The 22,982-nt window shown below is 35.6% G+C and overlaps 1 pseudogene; it reads left to right on the top strand.

Annotated features, from left to right (window-relative positions):
* Nucleotides 1–18,850: 18,850 nt before the first annotated feature.
* Nucleotides 18,851–19,311, top strand: LOC143821725 (large ribosomal subunit protein eL32 pseudogene; annotated as a pseudogene).
* The last annotated feature ends 3,671 nt before the right edge of the window (nt 19,312–22,982 follow it).

Below are 22,982 nucleotides of genomic sequence, written 5' to 3'. Positions count from 1 at the left end.
GATGTGAAAACTATGAAATAAATATTTCTACATTCCATGGCCTTTCCCAGCCATGGCAGGTTTCCTCCCACAGTTTTAACACTTCTAAAAACCACCAAAATGCCCACCCGATACAATATATAAAGCTAACCAAACCGTATATAAGATACTTAACTGTACGAAAATCCCTATTAATTTACCAGCTTTTAAAAGGAAAAAAATGTGAAAAAAATATTTCTACATCCCATGGGCTTTCCCAAACATTTCAATATTTCACCCACTTGTCTAACACATCTGAAAAACCAACAGAATACACACCTGGAACAAAATATGAAGCTACCCGATCCGTAGACTGGGTACTTAACGGTACGAAAATACGTGTTAATTTACCTATTAATTTACCTAATTTTTACAAGAAAAAAATGTGAAAGAAATATTTCTTCATTCCATGGCCTTGCCCAACAATGTCAGTTTTACTCCCACAAGTTCAACACTTCCAAAAAACCAACAGAATGCCCAGTCTGAACAAAATATTAAGTTACCCGAACCGTACATACAATACTTAACTGTACAAAAATCCCAATTAATTTACCAGCTTTTACAGGGGAAAATGGGCTTTCCAATGGGCTTTCCCAACCTTTTTAGTATTTCTCCAACAGGTCTGACACTTCTGAAAAACCAACAGAATAACCACCCGGAACAATATATAAAGCTAACCGATCCGGAGACAGCATACTGAACCGTGTGAAAATACCTCTGAATTTACCTAATTTTTACAAATAAAAAAACGTGAAAAATTATTTATATATTTCATGGGCTTTCACAACCATCTCAGTTTTACTCCCACAAATCTAACACTTCTCAAAAAGCAACAAAATGCCCACCTGGAACAATATATAAAACTACCTGAACCGTACATACAGTAGTTAACCGTATGGAAATACATAATTTTTTATCGAAATTTTACAGGGGGAAAATGTAAAATAAATATTTTTATGCTCCATAGCCTTTCCCAACCATGTCAGTTTTACTCCCACAAGTTTAACACTTCCAATAAACCAACAGAATGCCCAGTCTGAACAAAATATAAAGCTAACCGAACTGTACATACAATACGTAACTGTACGAAAATCCCTATTAATTTACCAGCTTTTACAAGGAAAAAAATGTGAAAAAAATATTTATATATTTCATGGGCTTTCACAACCATCTCAGTTTTACTTCCACAAGGCTAACACTTCTCAAAAAGCAACAAAAAGCCCACCCGGAACAATATATAAAGCTACCTGAACCGTACATACAGTACTTAATAGTACAAAAATATCTCTTTATTTATCTAAATTTCACAGGGAAAAAATTTGAAAGAAATATTTCTATATAGCATGGCCTATCCCAACCATGGCAATTTTCCTCCCACAGTATTAACACTTCTGAAAAACCAACAAAATGCTCACCCGATACAATATATAAAGCTAACCGATCAGTAGACATGGTACTTAACCGTACGAAAATAACTATTAATTTACCTAATTTTTACGAGAAAAATATGTGAAAGATTTATTTCTTCATTCCATGGCCATTCCCAACCATGTCAATTTTACTCCCACAAGTCCAACACTTCCAAAAAACCAACAGAATGCCCATATATAAAGCTACCCGAACCGTACATACAATACTTAACCATACGAATATCCCTATTAATTTACCAGCTTTTACCAGGAAAAAAATGTGAAAAAATATTTCTACATCCCATGGGCTTTCCCAACAATGTCAATTTTATTCCCACAAGGCTAACACTTCTGAAAAACCAACAGAATACCCACCCGGGACAATATATAAAGCTACCTGAACCGTACTTACAATACAAAAATACCAAATTATTTATTATTTATATAAAGCTACCTGAACCGTACGTACAGTACATAACCGTACTAAAATACCTAATTATTTACCTACATTTTAAAGGGAAAAAATGTGAAAAAAATATTTCTACATTCCATGGCCTTTCCCAACCATGGCAGTTTTCCTCCCACAGTTTTAACACTTCTAAAAACAAACAAAATGCCCACCCGGAACAATATATAAAGCTACCTGAACAAAATGCCCACCCGGAACAATATATAAAGGCTACCTGAACCGTACATACAGTACTTAACCGTACTAAAATACTGAATTATTTACCTAAATTTTACATTGAAATATGTGAAAAAAACATCTCTATATTACGTGGCCTTTCCCAACCATGTCAATGTTACTCCAACAGGTCTAATACTAGACAGGGTACTTAACCATACGAAAATATCGATGAATTTACCTAATTTTTACAAGTAAAAAAATGTGAAAAAATATTTCTTCATTCCATGGCCTTTCCCAACCATGTCAATTTTCCTCCCACACAGCTAACACTTCTCAAGAACCAACAAAAAGCTAACCGGAACAATATATAAAGCTACCTGAACTGTACATACAGTACTTAACAGTACGAAAATACGTACTTTTTAACCTAAATTTATCAGGGAAAAAATGTGAAAAAAATATTTCTATGTTCCATGGGCTTTCCCAACCATGCCAGTTTTAGTCCCACAAGGCTAACACTTCTCATAAACCAACAAAATGCCCACCCGGGACAACATATAAAGCTACCTGAACCGTACTTACAGTACTTAATAGTGCGAAAATACCTAATTATTTATCTAAATTTTACAGGGAAGAAATGTGAAAGAAATATTTTTACATACCATGGCCTTTCCCAACAATGGCAGTTTTCCTCCCACAGTATTAATACTTCTGAAAAACCAACAAAATGCCAACCCGATACAATATATAAAGCTTACCGATCAGTAGACATGGTACTTAACCGTACGAAAATACCTCTTAATTTACCTATTAATTTACCTAATTTTTACGAGAAAAAAATGTGAAAGAAATATTTCTTCATTCCATGGCCTTTCCCAACCATGTCAATTTTACTCCCACAGGTCTAACACTTCCAAAAAACCAACAGAATGCCCAGTCTAAACCATATATAAAGCTACCCGAACCGTACATACGATACTTAACTGTATGAAAATTCCTATTAATTTACCAGTTTTTTCCAGGAAAAAATTTGAAAAAAATATTTCTACATCCCATGGGCTTTCCCAACCATTTCAATATTTCAACCGTACATTCGATACTTAACCGTACAGGGAAAAATGTAAAAAAAATATTTCAACGTTCCATGGCCTTTCCCAACCATGGCAGTTTTCCTCCCACAGTATTAACACTTCTGAAAAACTAACAAAATGCCCACACGATACTATATATAAAGCTTACCCATGAGTGGACATGGTACTTAATCGTAAGAAAATACCTGATAATTTACCTAATTTTTACAAGAAATTTTTGCAAGTAAAACAAGAAAATACCTGATAATTTACCTAATTTTTACAAGAAATTTTTGCAAGTAAAACAATGTAAAAAAAACATTTCTTCATGCCATGGCCTCTCCCAACCATGTCAATTATACTCCCACGGGTCTAACGCTTCCAAAAAACCAACAGAATGCTCAGTCTGAACAATATATAAAGGTACCCAAACGTTACATACAGTACTTAACAGTACGAAAATACCTAAATATTTACCTAAATTTTAAAGGGTAAAACTGTGATATTTCTACATTCCATGGCCTTACCGAATCATGGCAGTGTTTCTCCCACAGTTTTAACACTTCTGAAAAACCAACAAAATGGCCCACCGATACAATATATAAAGCTACCCAAACCGTATATACGATACTTAACCGTACGAAAATCCTTATTAATTTACCAGCTTTTAAAATGAAAAAAATGTGAAAAAAATATTTCTACATCCCATGGGCTTTACCAACCATTTCAATATTTCTCCAACAGGTCTAAGACTTCTGAAAAACCAACAGAATACCCACCCGAAAATCCCTATTAATTTACCAGCTTTTACAAGGAAAAAAATATTTATATATTTCATGGGCTTTCACAACCATCTCAGTTTTACTCCCACAAGGCTAACACTTCTCAAAAAGCAACAAAATGCCCACCCGGAACAATATATAAAGCTACCTGAACCGTACTTGCAGTACTTAATAGTGCTAAAATACCTAATTATTTCTCTAAATTTTACAGGGAAGAAATGTGAAAGAAATATTTTTACATACCATGGCCTTTCCCAACAATGGCAGTTTCCCTCCCACAGTATTAACACTTCTGAAAAACCAACAAAATGCCCACCCGATACAATATATAAAGCTAACCGATCAGTAGACATGGTACTTAACCGTACGAAAATACCTGTTAATTTACCTATTAATTTACCTAATTTTTACAAGAAAAAAATGTGTATGAAATATTTCTTCATTCCATGGCCTTTCCCAGCCACGTAAATGTTACTCCCACGAGTCCAACGCTTCCAAAAACCCAACAGAATGCCCAGTCTGAACAATATATAAAGGTACCCGAACCGTACATACAATACTTAACTGTATGAAAATCCCTATTAATTTACCAGATTGTACAAGGAAACAAATGTGAAAAAATATTTCTACATCCCATAACCGTACGAAAATACCTACGAATTTACCTAATTTTTGCAAGTAAAAAAAGGCGATAAAATACTTCTCAAAAACCAACAAAATACCCACCCGATACAATATATAAAGCTAGCTGATCAGTAGACATGGTACTTAAACCTGCAAAAAAAACCTGTTAATTTAACTATTAATTTACCTATTAATTTACCTAATTTTTACAAGAAAAAAATGTGAAAGGAATATTTCTATGTTCCATGGCCTTTCCCAACCATGTCAAGGTTACTCCAACAGGTCTAATACTAGACAGGGTACTTAACCGTACTAAAATACCTAATTATTTACCTAAATTTTACAGTGAAAAAGGGTGAAAAAAATATTTCTACATCCCATGGGCTTTCCCAACCGTTTCAGTATTTTTCCAACAGGTCTAACACTTCTGAAAAACCAACAGAATACCCACCCTGAAAAAAATATAAAGCTAACAGAAAACGATACGAAAATCCCTATTAATTTACCTGCTTTTACCAGGATGTGAAAACTATGAAATAAATATTTCTACATTCCATGGCCTTTCCCAACCATGGCAGGTTTCCTCCCACAGTTTTAACACTTCTAAAAACCACCAAAATGCCCACCCGATACAATATATAAAGCTAACCAAACCGTATAAAAGATACTTAACTGTATGAAAATCCCTATTAATTTACCAGCTTTTAAATGGAAAAAAATGTGAAAAAAATATTTCTACATCCCATGGGCTTTCCCAACCATTTCAATATTTCACCCACTTGTCTAACACATCTGAAAAACCAACAGAATACACACCTGGAACAAAATATGAAGCTACCCGATCCGTAGACAGGGTACTTAACCGTACGAAAATACGTGTTAATTTACCTATTAATTTACCTAATTTTTACAAGAAAAAAATGTGAAAGAAATATTTTTTTATTCCATGGCCTTGCCCGACAATGTCGATTTTACTCCCACAAGTCTAAAGCTTCCAAAAAATCAAACGGAATGCCGTTTGTATATTTATATATTCCATGTTTATATATTCCATATTTATATATTCCATGGGCTATCCCAACCATGTCAATTTGACTCCCACAAGGGTAACACTTCTCAAAAACCAACAAAATGCCCACCCGGGACAACATATAAAGCTACCTGAACCGTACTTACAGTACTTAATAGTGCTAAAATACCTAATTATTTCTCTAAATTTTACAGGGAAGAAATGTGAAAGAAATATTTTTACATACCATGGTCTTTCCCAACAATGGCAGTTTCCCTCCCACAGTATTAACACTTCTGAAAAACCAACAAAATGCCCACCCGATACAATATATAAAGCTAACCGATCAGTAGACATGGTACATAACCGTACGAAAATATCGATGAATTTACCTAATTTATACAAGTAAAAAAATGTGAAAAAAAATTTCTTCATTCTATGGCCTTTCCCAACCATGTCAATTTTATTCCCACATAGCTAACACTTCTCAGGAACCAACAAAAGTCCAACCTGAACAATATATAAAGCTACCTGAACCGTACATACAGTACTTAACAGTACGAAAATACCTAATTATTTACATAAATTTTACAGGGAGAAAATGTGAAAAAAATATTTCTGTGTTCCATGGGCTTTCCCAACCATATCCTTTGCGGCCTTAAAGCACAACCAGTCTGTAACAAAGGCAGCAATTCCTCCTGGTTTGACCAAGAATGTCATATCTCAAAAAAAATCCTGAGAGAGCTATTTAGACAGGCCCAATCGTCAGAGGATCAGACTATTATCCACAGTTACTTTGAACAAAAAAAACAGTATAATTGTCTTATCCGAGAGAAAAAACGGCTTTACTCTCACGATAATTGGGCCCGCCTATTTGACATTGTTAAATCCAAAAATTCCAAAGCATTCTGGTCAGCTGTAAGAGGACCCTTGAGGGGGAAGACTGATAATTTAGAACTTATTATTGCCCCCCAAGTTTGGGTTGATCATTTTTCTGCTCTATTTAATGTCCCAGCAGCTCCAGAAAATCTGCTGAATGACTCCATCCCAAATAATGTCCCTAGATGGTCCCCAGTTTTGCCTGACGAAGTAGAGGAACTAATTCTGAGCCTTCAGATAGGCAAAGCCCCAGGCCAGGATGCCCTTTCAGCTGAACTTCTAAAAAACAACCCTAAATGGTGGGCTCCTCCCTTGGCCAACTTATTTACCTTAATTGACTTACATGGGATTGTCCCAAGTTCTTGGTTGAATTCAATCATTATTCCCATGTTTAAAAAGGGTGACCATAATGACCCTAATAATTTTAGACCTATTAGTTTATTATCAATTATAGGTAAGATTTATGCAAAACATCTCGAACGGCGCCTAACTGATTGGGTTCGCTCTCAAAGAATTATAGGTCCTGAACAGATTGGTTTCTTGCAGGGTAACTCTACTATAGATCATTGTTTAACTCTCTCATGCCTGGCCGAGAAATATACGTCCCAAAATGGTAAGAGGCTATATACAGCTTTTATAGATCTTAAAATTGCCTTTGATAAGATAGATAGGGATATGCTCTGGAATAAATTGTGATTAATGGGTATGGAACCGAGACTTGTGTTTCTCATCCAAAAACTTTATGTGTCCACCTCCTGCCAAGTCTGGTTTTCTTCAAAGGGAGACTTAACCTCTAAGATTTCAATGACCATTGGAGATAAGCAAGGCTGTATTCTGGCCCCCTTGTTGTTCAATTTATTCATTAATGATTTAGCGTTAAAACTGGAACCAATTAATGGTCATCCCCCAAAACTTGGTTCCCAGCATATTCCTTTGTTGTTGTATGCCGACGATACTACAATACTCTCATATACAAGGGTTGGCTTACAACAATACTTATCCACCTTTTACCAATATTGCCAAGATAATAAGTTAGTAATTAACTATGGTAAAACAAAAGTTTTGGTTTTCTCTAAGAGCTGGCATGCAATGACTTGGTCTATTGGAGGCACTTCAATAGAACAAGTCAAAACATTTAAGTATCTAGGTGTTACCTTCCAGTATAACCAGAAATGGAGCTCCCACTGCCAACGAGCTATCAATCTGGCCAAATCCTCATCTTCTTTGATAAAACAGTTCTTTTTCTCTGCGAAAGGTAACCAATTTATCCCTGCAGCAATTAAAATTTTTAATGCCAAAGTAATGTCCCAGCTCCTGTTTGGATGCCCCTTATGGGTTCCTGCCTTTAATAAATCTATTGAGGGTGTTCAATCTGCTTTCTATAGGCAAATTGCAGGGGTTCCCAACTGTGTCTCCTCCCATGCCATTTGCGCAGAATTTGGCCAAATTAAGGTAGAGACAAGGGCCTGGATAGCTACTTTTAAATTTTGGGTCAGACTGTTTTTTAGAATAGAAACTGGCAGCCTTTTAACTTGTCTAAAAAGTGACCCTCTTAAATTTCAATGGTTCCAGGCTATTGAACAAAAATTAGTCTCCATTGGCATTGATCTGAACTCCCTACTACCTCTGGAAGAAAAATGTATCTTCCGGATTATTAAACAGAGAATTTTAGACCATGAGCAGCAGGAACTCATACCTACCCAGCCTCGAGTCTGCTCACCAGCATTCTTTGGCATCATTATGCAGAGAAATATTATGCCTACATATTTGCATCTCCTTGATGTCCCACCCCTGAGAAGAGCTTTTCTCCTGGCACGAATGAATGCTTTCCCCTCAAAGGTCTTAGAGGGAAGATTCCATCATATCCCATACCATGCGAGACTCTGTCCGTGTGGTTCTGGCTGCCCTGACTCTGTCTCACACATTTTGCTAGATTGCCCCTTATATGAGCAGTGTCGGGATGACAGCTTTGTTGCTTTGCTGGGAAACAAGCCTTCTGTAAGTAAATCTATGACCTTGCAATTTCTGCTCTCTGAAAAAGACCCAGAGATAACCATTTTAGTTGCCAGAGTTTTAACTAAGATGCTTTTATAATATGCTGCCTACCTTGTATTTTATCTCTTATAGTTTAATCATTTTAAGATCTGTTTGGTCATGTAACCCCATTTTATTATTTTGTTGAAATTTTAAACTCTATTCTTATATGTCTTATACATTTTATGCCAATAAAAGGTTACTGACTGACTGACTGGCCATATCCATTTTACTCTCACAAGGCTAACACTTCTTTTACACCAACCAAATGCCCACCCGGAACAATATATAATGCTACCTGAACCGTACTTAACAGTACGAAAATCCCTATTAATTCACCAGCTTTTAAAAGGGAAAAGAAGGAGAAAAAAATATTTCTACATCCCATGGGCTTTCCCAACCGTTTCAATATTTCGCCAACAGATCTAACACTTCTGAAAAACCAAGAGCATACACACCTGGAACAAAATATAAATCTAACCGATCCGTAGACAGGGTACTTAAAAGTACGAAAATACCAGTTAATTTACCTATTAATATAACTATTTTTTACAAGTAAAAAAATGTGAAAAAAATATTTATATATTCCATGGGTTTTCCCAACCATGTCACTTTTATTCCCTCAAGGCTAACACTTCTCAAAAACCAACAAAATGCGCACCCGGGACAATATATAAAGCTACCTGAACCGTGCTAACAGTACTTAATAGTACAAAAATATCTCTTTATTTATCTAAATTTCACAGGGAAAAAATTTGAAAGAAATATTTCTATGTACCATGGCCTATCCCAACCATGGCAGTTTTCCTCCCACACTATTAACACTTCTGAAAAACCAACAAAATGCTCACCCGATACAATATATAAAGCTAACCGATCAGTAGACATGGTACTTAACTGTACGAAAATACCTATTAATTTACCTAATTTTTACGAGAAAAATATGTGAAAGATTTATTTCTTCATTCCATGGCCATTCCCAACCATTTTACTCCCACAAGTCTAAAACTTCCAAAAAACCAACAGAATGCCCAGTCTGAACAATATATAAAGCTACCCGAACCGTACATACAATACTTAACCATACGAATATCCCTATTAATTTACCAGCTCTTACCAGGAAAAAAATGTGAAAAAAATATTTCTACATCCCATGGGCTTTCCCAACAATGTCAATTTTATTCCCACAAGGCTAACACTTCTCAAAAACCAACAGAATACCCACCCGGGACAATATATAAAGCTACCTGAACCGTACTTACAATACGAAAATACCTAATTATTTATCTAAATTTTAGAGTGAAAAAATGTGAAAGAAATATTTCTATGTACCATGGCCTATCCCAACCATGGCAGTTTTCCTCCCACAGTATTAACACTTCTGAAAAACCAACAAAATGCCCAGCCGATACAATATATAAAGCTTACCGATCAGTAGACATGGTACTTAACCGTACGAAAATACCTTTTAATGTACCTAATTTTTACAAGAAAAAAATGTGAAAGAAATATTTCTTCATTCCATGGCCTCTCCCAACCATTTCAATTTTATTCCCACGAGTCTAACACTTGCAAAAAACCAACATAATGCCCAGTCTGAACAATATATAAAGCTACCCAAATGGTACATACAAAACTGTACAAAAATCCCTATTAATTTACCAATTTTTAGAAGCGAAAAATGGGGAAAAAATATTTCTAAATCCCATGGGCTTTCCCAACTATGTCAATTTTACTCCCACAAAGCTAACACTTCTCAAAAACCAACAGAATACCCAACCGGAACAAAATATAAAGCTACCCGATCCGTAGAAAGGGTACTTAACCATAGGAAAATACCTATTAATTTACCAAATTATTATAAGTAAAAAAATGTGGAAAAAATATTTATATATTCCATGGGCTTTCCCAACCATGTCAATTTTACTCCCACGATTCTAAGACTTCCAAAAAACCAACAGAATGCCCAGTCTGAACAAAATATAAAGTTACCCGAACCGTACATACAATACTTAACTGTACGAAAATCCCAATTAATTTACCAGATTTTACAGGGGAAAAAATGTGAAAAAAATATTTCTACATCCAATGGGCTTTCCCAACCATTTCAGTATTTCTCCAACAGGTCTGACACTTCTGAAAAACCAACAGAATAACCACCCGGAACAATATATAAAGCTAACCGATCCGTAGACGGCATACTGAACCGTATGAAAATACCTCTGAATTTACCTAATTTTTACAAATAAAAAAACATGAAAAAATATTTATATATTTCATGGGCTTTCACAACCATCTCAGTTTTACTCCCACAAATCTAACACTTCTCAAAAAGCAACAAAATGCCCACCCAGAACAATATATAAAGCTACCTGAACCGTACATACAGTACTTAACCGTACTAAAATACCTAATTATTTACCTAAATTTTAAAGGGAAAAAATGTGAAAAAAATATTTCTACGTTCCATGGCCTTTCCCAACCATGGCAGTTTTCCTTCCACAGTTTTAACACTTCTAAAAACCAACAGAATGCCCAGTCTGAACAAAATATAAAGCTACCCATACCGTACATACAATACTTAACTGTACGAAAATCCCAATTAATTTACCAGCTTTTACAAGGAAAAAATGTGAAAAAAATATTTCTACATCCTATGGGCTTTCCCAACCATTTCAATATTTCTCCAACAGGTCTGACACTTCTGAAAAACCAACAGAATAAACACACAGAACAAAATATAAAGCTAACCAATCCATAGATAGCAAACTTAACCGTACAAAAATACCTAAGAATTTACCTAATCATTACAAGTAAAAAAATGTGAAAAAAATATTTCTATGTTCCATGTCCTTTCCCAACCATGGCAGTTTTCCTCCCACAGTTTTAACACTTCTGAAAAACCAAGAAAATGCCCACCCGGAACAATATATAAAGCTACCTGAACCGTACATACAGTACTTAACCGTATGGAAATACATAATTTTTTATCGAAATTTTACAGGTGAAAAATGTAAAATAAATATTTTTATGCTCCATGTCCTTTCCCAACCATGGCATTTTTCCTCCCACAGTTTTAACACTTCTGAAAAACCAAGAAAATGCCCACCCGGAACAATATATTAAGCTACCTGAACCGTACATACAGTACTTAACCGTATGAAAATACATAATTTTTTATCGAAATTTTACAAGGAAAATATGTAAAAAAAATATTTTTATGCTCCATGGCCTTTCCCAACCATGTCAGTGTTACTCCCACAAGTTTAACACTTCCAAAAAACCAACAGAATGCCAAGTCTGAACAAAATATAAAGCTAACCGAACTGTACATACAATACTTAACTGTACGAAAATCCCTATTAATTTACCAGCTTTTACAAGGAAAAAAATATTTATATATTTCATGGGCTTTCACAACCATCTCAGTTTTACTCCCACAAGGCTAACACTTCTCAAAAAGCAACAAAATGCCCACCCGGAACAATATATAAAGCTACCTGAACAGTACATAACCGTACTAAAATACCTAATTATTTACCTACATTTTAAAGGGAAAAAATGTGAAAAAAATATTTCTACGTTCCATGGCCTTTCCCAACCATGGCAGTTTTCCTTCCACAGTTTTAACACTTCTAAAAACCAACAGAATGCCCAGTCTGAACAAAATATAAAGCTACCCAAACCGTACATACAATACTTAACTGTACGAAAATCCCAATTAATTTACCAGCTTTTACAAGGAAAGAAATGTGAAAGAAATATTTCTACATCCTATGGGCTTTCCCAACCATTTCAATATTTGTCCAACAGGTCTGACACTTCTGAAAAACCAACAGAATAAACACACAGAACAAAATATAAAGCTAACCAATCCATAGACAGCAAACTTAACCGTACAAAAATACCTAAGAATTTACCTAATCATTACAAGTAAAAAAATGTGAAAAAAATATTTCTATGTTCCATGTCCTTTCCCAACCATGGCAGTTTTCCTCCCACAGTTTTAACACTTCTGAAAAACCAAGAAAATGCCCACCCGGAACAATATATAAAGCTACCTGAACCGTACATACAGTACTTAACCGTATGGAAATACATAATTTTTTATCGAAATTTTACAAGGGAAAAATGTAAAATAAATATTTTTATGCTCCATAGCCTTTCCCAACCATGTCAGTTTTACTACCACAAGTTTAACACTTCCAAAAAACCAACAGAATGCCCAGTCTGAACAAAATATAAAGCTAACCGAACTGTACATACAATACTTAACTGTACGAAAATCCCTATTAATTTAGCAGCTTTTACAAGGAAAAAAATGTGAAAAAAATATTTATATATTTCATGGGCTTTCACAACCATCTCAGTTTTACTCCCACAAGGCTAACACTTCTCAAAAAGCAACAAAATGCCCACCCGGAACAATATATAAAGCTACCTGAACCGTACATACAGTACTTAACCGTACTAAAATACCTAATTATTTACCTAAATTTTACAGGGAAAAAGTGTGAAAAAAATATTTCTACATCCCATGGGCTTTCCCAACCGTTTCAATATTTCTCCAACAGGTCTAACACTTCTGAAAAACCAACAGAATACCCACCCTGAAAAAAATATAAAGCTAACTGAAAACGATACGAAAATCCCTATTAATTTACCTGCTTTTACCAGGATGTGAAAACTATGAAATAAATATTTCTACATTCCATGGCCTTTCCCAACCATGGCAGGTTTCCTCCCACAGTTTTAACACTTCTAAAAACCACCAAAATGCCCACCCGATACAATATATAAAGCTAACCAAACCGTATAAAAGATACTTAACTGTACGAAAATCCCTATTAATTTACCAGCTTTTAAAAGGAAAAAAAATGTGAAAAAATATTTCTACATCCCATGGGCTTTCCCAACCATTTCAATATTTCACCCACTTGTCTAACACATCTGAAAAACCAACAGAATACACACCTGGAACAAAATATAAAGCTACCCAATCCGTAGACAGGGTACTTAACCGTACGAAAATACGTGTTAATTTACCTATTAATTTACCTAATTTTTAGAAGAAAAAAATGTGAAAGAAATATTTCTTCATTCCATGGCCTTTCCCAACAATGTCGATTTTACTCCCACAATTCTAAAGCTTCCAAAAAATCAAACGGAATGCCGTTTGTATATTTATATATTCCATGTTTATATATTCCATATTTATATATTCCATGGGCTATCCCAACCATGTCAATTTGACTCCCACAAGGGTAACACTTTTTTCTACCATTTTCTACCTCGGACTTTCTTTTCTTTCTTTAATCTTAAAGTATCTGCTTCAACCCTACATGATGATTTACCACAAATGAACGCTTTGAACTGAGGGGAGGACATCGGCTGAGTTCCAAAACATCATTTACTGCAAGTATCTCTCGTTTTTTTTTCTTCGTCTTTCTTCCTGCATCAAAGCCCTTTGTTTCCCCCCTCCTCTTACTCTGCTCTGCCTGAAGCCACCTCGTTAAGAGGCAGGCTAATTCTCCTAACTAAGCAGAAGAAGGACTCAAATCAACTCGAATTAATTGGCAAAAGCTCTTATTGTAATTGTTTTGGTTTTTGAAGATAAGAAGATAAGAGCTGTGAATGGGAAAATCTCATGAGAACTCTGTGCCAGTACGAGAATCTCTGCCTTAACTGACTTCAATACGTCACATGCCTGTGCCGGAACATTAGAGGATAAAACAGAGGACCTCTACTGGCCACTTTTAAAATTGTTTGAGGCCGTTTTTTTTTTAAGTCAAAATCATGTCTATGTTAAAAAGATTGGCTCATCTAATAGAGATACAAACCCAAGAATACAAAGTATTCTTAGATGGATTGATCAAAAATATCTCCAAGGAGATCCAAGATGGCAAGGAAGAAGTCTTCAATAGGAATGGTGGATTAATAACAGTGACTGATGACAGCTTTAAACAAGGTGGAAAACCAACAGCAGAAGAGAAATCTGAAATTCATATCTTCAAGGAGATCCAAGATGCCAAGGAAGACGTCTTTAACAGGAATAATGGATCAATAACAGTGGCTGATGACAGCTCTAAACAAGGTGGAAAACCAACAGTAGAAGAGAAATCTGAAATTCTGGAGACGGAAAATGGGATGCCGGAGTTCTGCAGCCCAGATAAGGACACCCTTTTTAAAAAGACATACAGCCATCTCAAAGCAACAGTGTACAAAAATCAATCAAAAGAAATATGGATCTGCAGTGAAAGTAACCGATTTAAAGGATCTCTCTGGGGAAAAAATTGTATTGATACTGGAGTCCAGGAGGTGCAACGGCCTCAAGATTTATTGAGGCATACTCTGCGGGAAAGAGTACAACTGCACTTTCTACGCCAAAGGCCAATGGGACAGAATATAATTTTACGGGAACGACAAGATGTAGCAAGCCTCGAGATGAGACCCCCTTAAGAAGACCGAAAGCTCATATTGTTTTATGTTTAATGTTATACTGTATTCTATATTTCCATTTTTATGAAAAAGGGGAAGCAGTGTCTCTCTCTCTCTTGTTTTTTTTGTCTCTTTTCTTTTGTAGGCATATAGGTAATATAATCATTAGTGCTGAAAATGTAAAATGGGGTTCTCCCCCCTTATTTTTTCTTTCTTCTATTAGTGTATTGTCCTAGGACTAAAGCCTACACTGACTTGTAGAAAATGTTTAATGTTAAGCTTTCAACTTAAATCTGAAAATATATCTGTTAGGATGGTTCTTAGAATGGGTCAAGCATAAATTGTTTTGTAGATGTATCAGAACCAAGGATAAGGAGAAGCTATAGAAGACTGAAAGCTTATATTGTTTTATGTTTAATGTTAAGCATTTAATCTCAACCTGGAAATCTTATTATTCTCTGTATTAACAACATATACTGTATTCTACATTGCTATTTTTATGAAAAAGGGGAAGCAGTGCCTTTTTTCTCTCTTGTTTCTTTTTCTTAGTAGGCATATAGGTAATATAATCGTTAGCGTTGGAAATATAAAATGGGGCTTTCCCCCCTTATTATTTTTTTTTATTGGTGTATTGTTATAGGGCCAAAGCCCATATTGATCTGTAGAAAATGCAAAGCTCTCAACTTATACATGTCAGGATGGCTCTTAGAATGGGTCAAGTATAAATGGTTTTTAGATGTATCTGTATTAAGGATAAGGAGAAATTATGAAATCCTTTTGTAATTTTTTTTCTTTGTACATCTTTAAGGCAAAGCCCTACTTTCCTCTCCCTTCAAATATTGAAACTGTTGGGCTTTCCCAACAGTTTCAATATTTCTCCAACAGGTCTAACATTTCTGAAAAACCAACAGAATACCCACGCGGAACAAAATATAAAGCTTACCGATCTGTAGACAGGGTACTTAACCGTAAAAAAATTCCTATCAATTGAACTAATTTTTACAAGAAAAAAATGTGACTAAAATATTTCTTCATTCCATGGCCTTTCCCAACCAAGTCAATTTTACTTCCACAAGTCTAACGCTTTGAAGAAACCAACATAATGCCCAGTCTGAACAATATATAAAGCTACCCGAACCGTACATACACTACTTAACTGTACGAAAATCCATATTAATTTACCAGCTTTTAAAAGGGAAAAATGTGAACAAAATATTTCTACATCCCATGGGCTTTCCCAACCATTTCAATACTTCACCAACAGGTCTAACACTTCTGAATAAACAACAGAATACACACCTGGAACAGAAATATAAAGCTAACCGATCCGTAGACAGGGTACTTAACCGTGCGAAAATACCGATGAATTTACTTAATTTTTACAAGTAAAAAAATGTGAAAAAAATATTTATATATTCCATGGGTTTTCCCAACCATGACAATTTTACTCCCACAAGGCTAACACTTCTCAAAAACCAACAAAATGCCCACCCGGGACAACATATAAAGCTACCTGAACCGAACTTACAGTACTTAATAGTACGAAAATACCTAATTATTTATCTAAATTTTACACGGAAGAAATGTGAAAGAAATATTTTTACGTACCATGGCCTTTCCCAACCATGGCAGTTTTCCTCCCACAGTATTAACACTTCTGAAAAACGAACAAAATACCCACCCGATACAATATATAAAGCTAACCGATCAGTAGACATGGTACTTAACCGTTCGAAAATACCTGTTAATTTACCTATTAATTTACCTAATTTTTACAAGACAAAAATGTGAAAGAAATATTTCTTCATTCCATGGCCTTTCCAGCCACGTAAATGTTACTCCCACGAGTCTAGTATTTCTCAAAAACCACCAGAAAGCCCACCCGGAACAATATATAAACCTACCTGAACCGTACTTACAGTACGAAAATACCTAATTATTTATCTAAATTTTACAGGGAAAAAATGTGAAAGAAATATTTCTACATTCCGTGGCCTTTCCCAACCATGGCAGTTTTCCTCCCACAGTATTAACACTTCTGAAAAACCAACAAAATGCCCACCCGATACAATATATAAAGCTAACCGATCAGTAGACATGGTACTTAACCGTTCGAAAATACCTGTTAATTTACCTATTAATTTACCTAATTTTTACAAGACAAAAATGTGAAAGAAATATTTCTTCATTCCATGGCCTCTCCCAACCAATTTTACTCCCACGAGTCTAACGCTTCCAAAAAACCAACAGAATGCCCAATCTGAACAATATATAAAGCTACCCGAATGGTACATACAAAACTGTACGAAAATCCCTGGAAAAAATATCCACCCGGAACAATATATAAAGCTACCAGAACCATACATAATTTACTTAAGGCAGCCGTCAGAAAGCTTTGCCCATAAGGCTGGGAGTTCACTCCCAGCAGCCGGCTCAAGGTTGACTCAGCCTTCCATGCTTCCGAGGTCGGTAAAATGAGTACCCAGCTTGCTAGGGGGTAAACGGTCATGACTGGGGAAGGCACTGGCAAACCACCCCGTATTGAGTCTGCCATGAAAACGCTAGAGGGCATCACCCCAAGGGTCAGACATGACTCGGTGCTTGCACAGGGGATACCTTTACATTTACCTTTACGAAATTTTACAGGGAAATATGTGAAAAAAATATTTCTACATTCCGTGGCCTTTCCCAACCATGGCAGTTTTCCTCCCACAGTTTTAACACTTCTGAAAAACCAACAAAATTCCCACCCGATACAATATATAAAGCTAACTGATCAGTAGACATGGTACTTAAACGTACAAAAATACCTGTTAATTAGCCTATTAATTTACCTAATTTTTACAAGACAAAATGTGAAAGAAATATTTCTTCATTCCATGGCCTTTCCCAACCACTTCAATTTTATTCCCATGAGTCTAACGCTTCCAAAAAATGTACAGAATGCCCAGTGTGAACAATATATAAAGCTACTCGAACGGTACATACAATACTTAACTGTACGAAAATCCGTATTAATTTACCAGCTTTTACCAGGATGTGAAAAATGTGAAAAAAATATTTCCACATTCCATGGCCTTTCCCAACCATGGCAGGTTTCCTCCCGCAGTTTTAAAACTTCTAAATGCCCACTCGATACAATATATAAAGCTACCCAAACCGTATATGCGATACTTAACCGTACGGATATCCCTATTAATTTTCCAGGTTTTAAAAGGAAAAAAAATGTGAAGAAAATATTTCTACATCCCATGGGCTTTTCCAGCCATTTCAATATTTCTGCAACAGGTCTAACACTTCTGAAAAACCAACAGAATACTCACCTGGAAACAAATATAAAACTAAGCGATCCGTAGACAGGGTACTTAAACGTACGAAAATACCTATGGATTTACCTAATTTTTACAAGTAAAAAAATGTGAAAAAATATTTATATATTCCATGGCCTTTCCCAACCATGGCTGTTTTCCTCCCACAGTATTAACACTTCTCAAAAACCAACAAAATGCCCACCCGGGACAATGTATAAAGCTACCTGAATTGTACTTACAGTACAAAAATACCTAATTATTTATCTAAATTTTACAGGGAAAAAATGTGAAAGAAATATTTCTACATTCCATGGCCTTTCCCAACCATGGCAGTTTTCAACCCACAGTATTACCACTTCTGAAAAACAAACAAACTTCCCACCCAATAAAATATATAAAGCTACCTGAACCGTACATACAATACGTAACAGTACAAAAATACCTAATTAGTTACCTAAATTTTACAGGGGGAAAATGTGAAAAAATTATTTCTACATTCCATGGCCTTTCACACCCGAACCGTACATACAGTAGTTAACTGAACGAAAATCCCTATTAATTTACCAGCTTTTAAAAGGAAAAAAAGTGAACAAAATATTTGTACATCCGTTTTCTGCCGGCGCTTCCGAGGCGGGCGGGTGTCGCCATTAGCCGACTGACAACATGCCGGCCCTCAGACTCCTCATCTTCAAGAAGAGAACCAAGAAGTTCATCCGTCATCAGTCTGATCGCTATGTCAAAATCAAGCGTAACTGGAGAAAACCAAGAGGTATTGACAACAGAGTTCGCAGAAGATTCAAGGGCCAAATCTTGATGCCCAACATTGGGTATGGTAGCAATAAGAAGACAAAGGACATGCTGCCTTCAGGATTCAGAAAGTTTCTTGTCCACAATGTCAAAGAGTTAGAGGTGCTGATGATGAGCAACAAGTCATATTGTGCAGAGATCGCTCACAATGTTTTCTCCAAGAATCGAAAAGTAATTGTGGAGAGGGCAGCTCAGCTTGCTATCAAGGTTACCAATCCAAATGCAAGATTGCGGAGCGAGGAGAATGAATAGTTGTTCTTACACAACGATATTTAATAAAATATCAACAGAAGAAAAAAAAATATTTATACATCCCATGGCCTTTCACGACAATTTCAATATTTCTCCAACAGGTCTAACATTTCTGAAAAACCAGCAGAATAACCACCAGGAACAAAATATAAAGCTAACCGATCCATGGACAGGGTACTTAACCGTACTAAAATACCTATGGATTTACCTTATTTTTCCAAGTAAAAAAATGTGAAAAAAATATTTCTTCATTCCATGTTGTTTCCCAACCATGTAAATATTACTCCCACAAGTCTAACGCTTCCTAAATGCCCACCCGGAACAATATATAATGCTACCTGAACCGTACTTAACAGTACGAAAATCCCTATTAATTTACCATCTTTTAAAAGGAAAAAAATGTGAATAAAATATTTCTACGTACCATGGCCTTTCCCAACCATGGCAGTTTCACTCCCACAGTATTAACACTTCTGAAAAACCAACAAAATGCCAACCCGATACAATATATAAAGCTAAACGATCAGTAGACATGGTACTTAACCGTACGAAAATACCTGTTAATTTACCTATTAATTTACCTAATTTTTACGAGAAAAAAATGTGAAAAAAATATTTCTACATCCCATGGGCTTTCCCAACCATTTCAATAGTTCAACCGTACATTCGATACTTAACCGTACAGGGAAAAAATGTGAAAAAAATATTTCAACGTTCCATGGCCTTTCCCAACCATGGCAGTTTTCCTCCCACAGTATTAACACTTCTGAAAAACTAACAAAATGCCCACACGATACTATATATAAAGCTTACCCATGAGTGGACATGGTACTTAATCGTAAGAAAATACCTGATAATTTACCTAACTTTTACAAGAAATTTTTACAAGTAAAACAATGTAAAAAAAACATTTCTTCATGCCATGGCCTCTCCCAACCATGTCAATTATACTCCCACGAGTCTAACGCTTCCAAAAAACCAACAGAATGCCCAGTCTGAACAATATATAAAGGTACCCAAACAGTACGAAAATACCTAAATATTTACCTAAATTTTAAAGGGTAAAACTGTGATATTTCTACATTCCCTGGCCTTACTGAATCATGGCAGTGTTTCTCCCACAGTTTTAACACTTCTGAATAACCAACAAAATGCCCACCCGATACAATATATAAAGCTACCCTAACCGTATATACGATACTTAACCGTACGAAAATCCTTATTAATTTACCAGCTTTTAAAATGAAAAAAATGTGAAAAAAATATTTCTACATCCCATGGGCTTTACCAACCATTTCAATATTCTTCCAACAGTTCTAACATTTCTGAAAAACCAACAGAATACCTTCCCGGAACAAAATATAAATCTAACCGATCCGTAGAAAGGGTACTTAACCGTACGATAATACCTATTAATTGAATTAATTTTTACAAGAAAAAAATGTGAAAAAAAATTTCTTCATTCCATGGCCTTTCCCAACCTTGTAAATTTTACTCCCACAAGTCTAACGCTTACAAAATAATAACGATATCCGCTGTGCAAGCACCGAGTCATGTCTGACCCTTGGGGTGACGCACATGATTGCAATGTGCATGCGCATTGTGGCCGAAAACGCGCGTGTGCATACACGAATTTGTGAAAGTGCCGCACCTGTGTTTTTTTGGCTGCGCATGGCGCATGCGCGGCCCTGCTTCCCTCTCCCTCCCTCCCACAGTAAGAAACTTGCGGCCTGGGAAGTTTCTTACTGCAGGGGGGTGGGGAGAGGGAGCCGCAGCGCAGTGCTAGGGCCTTCGCAGCCCCGGCCTGGTAGTTGGGGACCACCGGTATATACGATACTTAACCGTACGAAAATCCCTATTAATTTACCAGCTTTTAAAAGGAAAAAAAAATGTGAAAAATATATTTCAACATCCCATGGGCTAACCGATCCGCAGACAGGGCTTTTAACCGTACAAAAATACCTATTCATTTACCTAATTTTTACAAGAAAAAAATGTGAAAAAAATATGGGCACTTCCAAAATATAAAGCTAACCAATCCGTAGACAGTGAACTTACCCGTAAGAAAATACCTATGCATTTACTAATTTTTACAATTAAAAAAATATGATAAAAATATTTCTTCATTCCATGGCCTTTCCTAACCATGTCACTTTTATTCCCACAAGTCTAACGCTTCCAAGAAACGAAAAGAATTCCCAGACAGAACAATATATAAAGCTACCAGAACCGTACATACAATACTTAACCGTACGAAAATCCCTATTAATTTACCAGATTTTACAATGAAAAAAATGTGAAAAAAATATTTCTACATCCCATGGGCTTTCCCAACCATGTAAATTTTACTCCCACACAGCTAAAACTTCCCTATTAATATCCCAATTAATATACCAGCTTTTAAAAGGAAAAAAATGTGAAAAAAATATTTCTACATCCCATGGGCTTTCACAACCATTTCAATATTTCTCCAACAGGTCTAACACTTCTGAAAAACCAACAGAATACCCACCCGGAACAAAATATAAAGCTAACCGATCCATAGATAGCGTACTTAACCGTACGAAAATACCTACGAATTTACCTAATTTTTGCAAGTAAAAAAAGGCGATAAAATACTTCTCAAAAACCAACAAAATGCCCACCCGATACAATATATAAAGCTAGCTGATCAGTAGACATGGTACTTAAACGTGCAAAAATACCTGTTAATTTACCTATTAATTTACCTATTAATTTACCTAATTTTTACAAGAAAAAAATGTGAAAGGAATATTTCTATGTTCCATGGCCTTTCCCAACCATGTCAATGTTACTCCAACAGGTCTAATACTAGACAGGGCACTTAACCGTACGAAAATATCGACGAATTTACCTAATTTTTACAAGTAAAAAAATGTGAAAAAAATATTTCTTCATTCCATGGCCTTTCCCAACCATGTCAATTTTCCTCCCACACAGCTAACACTTCTCAAGAACCGACAAAAGGCCAACCGGAACAATATATAAAGCTACCTGAACTGTACATACAGTACTTAACAGTACGAAAATACGTACTTTTTTACCTAAATTTATCAGGGAAAAAATGTGAAAAAAATATTTCTATGTTCCATGGGCTTTCCCAACCATGTCAGTTTTAGTCCCACAAGGCTAACACTTCTCATAAACCAACAAAATGCCCACCCGGAACAATATATAATGCTACCTGAACCGTACTTAACAGTACGAAAATCCCTATTAATTTACCATCTTTTAAAAGGAAAAAAATGTGAATAAAATATTTCTACGTACCACGGCCTTTCCCAACCATGGCAGTTTACCTCCCACAGTATTAACACTTCTGAAAAAACAACAAAATGCCAACCCGATACAATATATAAAGCTAAACGATCAGTAGACATGGTACTTAACCGTACGAAAATACCTGTTAATTTACCTATTAATTTACCTAATTTTTACGAGAAAAAAATGTGAAAAAAATATTTCTACATCCCATGGGCTTTCCCAACCATTTCAATAGTTCAACCGTACATTCGATACTTAACCGTACAGGGAAAAAATGTGAAAAAAATATTTCAACGTTCCATGGCCTTTCCCAACCATGGCAATTTTCCTCCCACAGTATTAACACTTCTGAAAAACTAACAAAATGCCCAAACGATACTATACATAAAGCTTACCCATGAGTGGACATGGTACTTAATCGTAAGAAAATACCTGA

This window comes from Paroedura picta, chromosome 1 (assembly GCF_049243985.1).
Source record: "Paroedura picta isolate Pp20150507F chromosome 1, Ppicta_v3.0, whole genome shotgun sequence".
NCBI classification, from domain to species: domain Eukaryota; kingdom Metazoa; phylum Chordata; class Lepidosauria; order Squamata; family Gekkonidae; genus Paroedura; species Paroedura picta.
This window is presented reverse-complemented; position numbering and strand designations above follow the sequence as displayed.